This window comes from Trachurus japonicus, chromosome 11, assembly GCF_045865225.1.
Source record: "Trachurus japonicus isolate A0001 chromosome 11, Traja_1.0".
Lineage (NCBI taxonomy): Eukaryota > Metazoa > Chordata > Actinopteri > Carangiformes > Carangidae > Trachurus > Trachurus japonicus.
This window is the reverse complement of record NC_140917.1, coordinates 30,065,979-30,072,912: the sequence shown is the minus strand read 5'-3', so window position 1 is coordinate 30,072,912 and position 6,934 is coordinate 30,065,979. Positions and strand designations below refer to the sequence as shown.

The 6,934-nt window shown below is 49.3% G+C and overlaps 1 pseudogene; it reads right to left on the bottom strand.

Moving 5' to 3' along the window:
* Window positions 1-313: 313 nt before the first annotated feature.
* LOC146979065 (uncharacterized) lies at window positions 314-3,985 on the bottom strand (annotated as a pseudogene).
* Window positions 3,986-6,934: the final 2,949 nt, after the last annotated feature.

Below are 6,934 nucleotides of genomic sequence, written 5' to 3'. Positions count from 1 at the left end.
AATCCTTTAATCAGCATGGTGACGTGGGAATGAGAAGTGGAGGAGCAATGGTGTCCGGTGACTAGTTTAAGGATGAAGTTGATTCCGGCCAAGTATGTTTGGATGGTGGAAGATTTGATTTTCTGTACGGAATGAGCGTGGGTGACGAAGTTACAGATGGACATGACGTCCAGGGAGGGAAATGGCAGCTGGTATGCGGCAAGATAAGACTTAAAGCAGTTACAGCCTGTGAGGTAGGCCGAGAGCGTGCTCGGGGCCAGGCTGTCGAGGACGGCTTCTTGAGAGGCTCTGGTAATGTAGGCTAGCTGAGGAGTTAGTTGTGAATTGTGGCTGAATACGGTGGGACCGGAGTGGGATGAAGATCCGATTCTGGAGCCAAGCGTCTGAATTTCTGGAAGGAAAAATGGGACAATGAATCAGCGATGCCGTTCTGGTGACCGGGATTGTGGGCTGTTTTAAGGATGAACCGGTGGCGGGCTGAGACTAGTGTAAGTCTGCGCAGGAACTGCATGATGGCTAGAGAACGGGATCTACCTTTGTTAATGATTTCTATGGCTGCTATGTTGTAAGAGTGGATGACGATGCATTTCCGTGACCATTAGTGCCCCCAAAGGATAGCAGCTATGATGATGGGATACAACTCGAAAAGTGCGGAAGACTGAGTATGAGACTCAGGGGTAAGAGAGTTGAACTCGACTGGCCAGGCGGAAGAAAACCATCTACCTCCGTAGTAGCCTCCGAAGCCGATGGAGGGTGCAGCGTCGGTGTAGAGCTGAATATCCTCGGGATGAGTGAGGAAGTCATCATAGAAGAATGAGACACCGTTCCAGGTGGTCAGGAATTGTTGCCACATGAGCATCTCCATCTTGCATGCATCGTCAAGCACGACTCTGTCGTGGAGAGAGGGGGCCGCTGCGGCTTTATCCAGAAGGTTGGAGGGGAAGGACTTGGCCTGAGGGATTATGCGCGTTGCATAATTGAGGTGACCGAGCAGGGCCAAAAGCTGGCATTTGGTGCACCTCTCAGCCAGGAGGTAGTTTGACAAGAGCAGAGAAATACGTTGAATTTTCTCGGACGGAAGAGATGCTTGAAAGGACACGGAGTCTAAAGTAATGCCAAGGAACTCGATTGAAGTGGCCGGCCCTGAGGTCTTCTCTTCGGAGAGAGGGACGCCGAGTTCGGAGAAGGCCTTCATGAGGGAAGACAGTCCAGAGTGGGGGGGCGAGGATGGCGGGGTGACAATGAGGAAATCGTCAAGAAGGTGGATTAGGTAAGGCAGTTTGTAAGTGTTGATCAGGATCCAGCATAAGGCTTCGGAAAGGGAATCGAAGATTTTGGGGCTGCTTTTGCAGCCGAAGGTGAGGCGGACGGCGAAGTAGTATGCCCCGTTCCAGCGTACCCCGAAAAATCGCCAGAAGTCGGGGTGGATGGGCAACACTTTGAATGCATTGGTGATGTCTGCTTTAGAAAGCCATGCGCCGTGGCCCGCCAGACGGATGAGGGTAATGGCGTGGTCAATGGTAGCGTATTGCATGGAAAAGTCCGGGCTAGGAATAACGCTGTTGATACTCGGGACGTGTGATCCGTGTGGGGAGGACAGATCTATGACCAGCCTCTTTTTCCCTGAGTATTTCCGGGTGGCCACCCCTATTGGGCTGATGCGACAGACGGGGAAGGGGGGACTGTCGAACGGGCCTATCATGAAGCCTTCTTTGACTTCTTTAGCCAAGAGGGTGGTAACGGTGTCGGGTTCGGTGAGGGCGGACTGGAGGTTGTGGCAGGTGTGAATGGTGTCTGGAAAAACCTCTATGCCCGGGTGGAACCCGTGAGTGAAGCCGTTGATAAGGAAGTGCACAAACTGTTTATCTGGATGGTGTTGTAAAGCTTCGGCTAAGACGTTTACCTTGACTGGTGTGCTGAGGTGGCGTGCTAGTCAGTCCGGAAGGGTGGTTGGGTTGTGAGGGCAAGTGGATCTGGCGTGGGCTCCTCCACAAAAGGAGCAGACGTGCAGAAAGCGGCAGGTGGACAGAGAGCAACCCAGATGGTTGAAGTTGTTGCAGACCATCCTGCCCCCTTGATAGAGGATCGGCCTTCCCCGTTTGTTGATTCCCTTCGGTAAGGGAACGTTAACAGCTGGACGAATAGCTGCCGGCTTGGGGATGGGGGGAGGAGGAGGCGCTGCGGCTGATAATCGGTCGAAGACAGGGTTGCGTGAAGAGGAGGGACGTGAGCGAGGGGGCGGGTTACTCACCATGCACACCGAAGCAGGTTGGGAAGGGGCTCCACACAATTCGCAGGAGAGAGAAGTGCGGGCCGCGAAGATGCGGCAGTAGAGTTCTGAATCGAGGACTCCCCAGTATGTGCCCTGGTTGAATTGTTGGATGCGCCCTGCTGCTTGGCTGGCGAAATGCATGTGGTAGGAGTAGAACCCTGTTCCTCCGAAGCTCGGTTCTATGAGAGGGAAATGCTGAGCAAATGACGTTGCGGTAGAGAGAGAAGGCGAAAGCGAACTCGGTGGAAGTAAGGTCTTTCGACCTGGAGGGTTGTGGCTGGCGGAGCTGCACTGGACCTAAATTGGTGAGCAGTTCTCTGGGCTGACTGGCTTCGATTATGGACGGTTGCAAGAGCTGGGATAGATCGACGTAATTACCGGAGAGGATTTGGTGACGCAAAGCGGAAGAGACGGGAGAAGGGCGATGCACTGATGAGGCCGGCTGAATCGGTGGGGCTGCTGTGGCTAGAGAGTAGTTAGTTGCAGGAGAAAACACATTTGGGTATGGGGGGAGGGAGGGGGAGGGTCGGGATAAAGGACAGAGCAGATGGAAATGAAGAGGGGGGCTGGAAGCTGCAGCTTTGGAGAGCCTGTGGTTGGGTCTCCTGGCTGCCGGAAGGGTCGTCGGGAGAGAGGGAGGAGCAGAAGCTGCATGGCTGGGTGCAGCGGGAGGAAGGGTAGAGGAAGGGATGATGGGATGGAAGGATGCGTGTGCATGGGAGGATTGTGGAGCTTGTGGACGGAGAGATGAAAAGAAGGCAGTGATTGCCTGATTGAAATCGAAGGGAGCAGGGGTAGATACGACCTGTTCCCCGCCAGGGGGAGCTGATGCTGCGGGCTGGCGGTGAGGAGGCGACGCGAGCCCTGTGACGTCACGTGCGGTGACGTTGTCGGCGCTCGGTCCGTGGGAAGAACCCGGAAGCGCGGGAGGTTCGGATATGGCCGCTGGAGTGCAGGTGATGTTGAACAGCGTTGCTTTGTTGTCATTGCTGTGGAAGGGGATGCCCTTTCCTTTCAGGAAGCGGCGGAGGCGAGCGACGGTCCAGTCCTTGATGTCAGGCTCGAAGTGGCGACGAGTCGGCCGGGTCGGAGGGGAGGGCGCTCTGCGCCGGGGACGAAAGCCGGCGTCCGAGTGGGGTGAATGCCGGCTGCGGCGAGGAGAGCCTTGGAGCTGGCTTCTGCGGCTCTGCCTGGGGCGACCGCGGCTTTCGGCCCTCCCCGACGAGTGGGAGGGAAGTTGACCTGTAATTCGTGGGCCATGATGTGCGTGCTTGGCAGCGCAGTCTGCCTGACCTAGAAACGTCTGAGGCAAACAGAGGGAGAGGGGGTGGCCGGGTATATGAAGGCTTGCTTAGTGATTAGAGGTGTGGTTGAGGCGTGGTCTCGCTCCTGAACCCAAGTTAACTAATTAACTTCATTTCTGGGCAAATTCAACCTGAGGCTCTAGTTTCCTAATACTTTAGGTCTAAAAAAGCAGGAATACATCGGGGGGGTGACATTTAAATTACGACCGTTTTCAGTCGCCAGATTTATCAACACCGAAATTGGCAGTTTACACACTTTTAGTAAATCACACGTGGCACTTGGCGCACAGCACGCTGATATTTACACCAGATCCTACGCAACTTTGATAAATGAGGGCCATTGAGAGCATCAACTTGACTCTCACACAAGACTTCATGGACTTTGTATTACATCTCCGTTTACAAACATGTCGACTTCCTTGAAGTAAACAAACCCCTCGGTGTATGTTTGAAGCCATCTGACATTGTCTGTGAAAAAAAGTGGTTCAACAGTAGAAATGCTGTCCGCTCCCATTCCGCTGCCATGGTGATGCGAGGACAGACACAACAACTGCAATGTAATACATACATGTAATTTAAAGGGATAGTTCACCCAAAATTCAAATTTCACTCATTATCTACTCACCCTCATGTCGACTAAGGGCTGGGAGAAGTTTCAGAGTCCTCCGTTCCTTTTCTGAGTTACAGGGTGTTAGGGTGAAAATTGTCTTAACATTGAATGTTTGCCTTTTACTAACTGAAGTTGATATTGTGCCTTACTGATTAATAAATAAAACAGAACACCAATGTTTTACTGACTGATGAAATAAACCTGAACCTGTGTCTCTACACTGGAGACTGCAAAGCTGCACACAGTTACCTCATCACCAGAACTAACACTGAACATATATTCTCCACTTTGACAGTACTGATCAACAATGCATATATCTCACTGATGATTGTTTTATTAGACTGAGCACTTACTCATTTTACCCAATTAAACAAGTTAATCCTGCGTGGTGTGAAACATTTGCCTTTATGTAGTTATGCGTTCACTTTAAGTAGTAGTAAAGTTTAGTCTCATGTTTTAACTAACCTATCGTGTCTTATATTTCTGACTAACCCCCTGAGTTTAAAGCAAACCATATAGATTAGTGTTCAGCTTAATTCATAATGCAATGAATACCAGTAACCTGTTTGATCATTCAGAGGTAAACTGAGGGCACACAGAGCCACAGTGAAAGCAAAACATCTCCAAGGCCAAAGGGAGGAGAGGATGAGAGGCCTGTGGCCTGCTGAATGAAGCATTGTGAGGAAGAGTTTTAATGGTCTGTATTATCTGCCCTGACCCCTCAGACACCTGGGTGGAAAGTTATGTCAGTGTAGGGAGGGCTTTGTTGTGTTTCAGGCCCAGAGGTTCGTGTGCTGGGAAGATGGGACCAACATGTGCCAGCCAGAGGGCACCAACGAAGGGAGGGCTAAGTTTAAACCACAGCCACACCCCACCTGTTTTTGACCAATAAGGATTAATTACACACACATAGTGCAAATTTATTAAAATTAATGTAACGCCTTTGTTTTAGGGAGAAGACAGAGAATTCTCGCTCTCTTGGGATGGTGGTTGCAGTTAACTGCTTGCAGACTGCGATTTCCTGAACAGGAGAGTTTCTTGTATCTGATTCCTTTGATGATCCAATTAATAAATAGTTGACCGGAACGTCGTTGTTTGTCCTCTCTTGGAATAAACGAACACGAATGTCAGTTTTCCTGTTTTTATCCTGACAAGGGGCTCAGTGCAGCACTGCATGTCCATATGACAGTTGCGAATGGGCCTCACTTTTCTTCGTCCAAAAAGACACACCAAAAAACATCCAAATACCTCCATACTGCTCGTCTGTAATGTCCCTCTTGTATTGAAGCCCCAACATGAGAAATTGTTCAGAAAAAAATTAAATAAGTCTATGTTTTAAGCTTGTTTGTAGCGGAAGCTCCCAGTGTTGCTCTGCCGGAATCTCGCGCGATTTGCGGAGCCGTGAACTGGGTGTCAATGCAAATTGCGCGAGATTTGGACGGACCAGGAAGAGCAAAAGCTTGTTTGTAGCGGAAGCTCCTCTTCCTGGTTCGTCCAAATTGGACGGACCAGGAAGAGGACGGACTCTGGTCCGTCCAAATTGGATGAACCAAGAAGAGGAGCTTCCGCTACAAACAAGCTTGAAATATAGACTTATTTAATTTTTTTCGGAACAATTTCGCATTTTGGGGCTTCAATACAAGACGGACATTACATACGAGCAGCATGGAGGTATTTGGATGTTTTTTGGTGTGTCTTTTTGTTATGAAGAAAAGTGGTATCCATTTGCAACCGTTATATGGGCATGCACTGCTATGCCGAGACCCCCTGTAACTCAGAGAAGCCACGGATAACTCTGTAACTTCTCCCAGCCCTTAGTCGACATGAGGGTGAGTAGATAATGAGTGAAATTTGAATTTTGAGTGAACTATCCCTTTAATAAATTGGAAGTTGCTAGGTGCACTTGTAATGTGAGTGTTTAAAGTAATCTTCCTCATCTCTTCTCACAATGATTCTGCTCATGCTCAACCAGTAAGAAAAAAATGAAAGAAAACAGAAAAAAGAAGAGCAGCAGGAAGGAATTATTCAAATAATACTGCTTAGTGGAAGTCTACTCTGTACCTGTGGGCATTCGGTAGGAGGCAGGGGAGGAGAGACCAGGGAGATAAATCGAGAAAAGTATTGAAATGGCCTCCAAGGTTTCTCTCTCTGGTACTCCCAACCCCCACCCCACTCTCTCCTCTCCCGCTTTGCCTCCTGCCTTCTCAGTCTTTCTGTTTCCTGTGTGTTGGTTGACATCATAGCTACTTGACTTCATATCTTAGCTAAGCCTGGTAATTGACTCTAGGCTGTTTGGGCTGATCTGCTAAATCAGACAGTATAGCAGAGTGCCTGCCGAGCTCACACCCCTGCTTTGATGTGCTAACTCATAATCGGTCAGTGCAGTTAGCATTCATTTACAGGAGCATCAGACCAACAACAACATGCTTCAGGACTCAGGCATGTCAACAGAGATATGGAGCTGCTGCTGCTACACATGCAGGTGAATGTAGTATACAGAGAAACTGTTCTGCAATATTCAAGTATTGGATTATTTTATAAACACAAATAGTGTACACAATTTCGGAAATATGTATCATAGCCTGACCATGTGCTTCTTACCGTATTCTACAGTATATGTTTGTATAGCCTAATCAGTAATGAGACCAATAATTTGAACTGCCAGTCAACTGTGATTATATGTTTAAAACCAGTGTGTGGGTTACATGCTGTTATTCCGACATCCCACCATTCCAACATACCGCTATT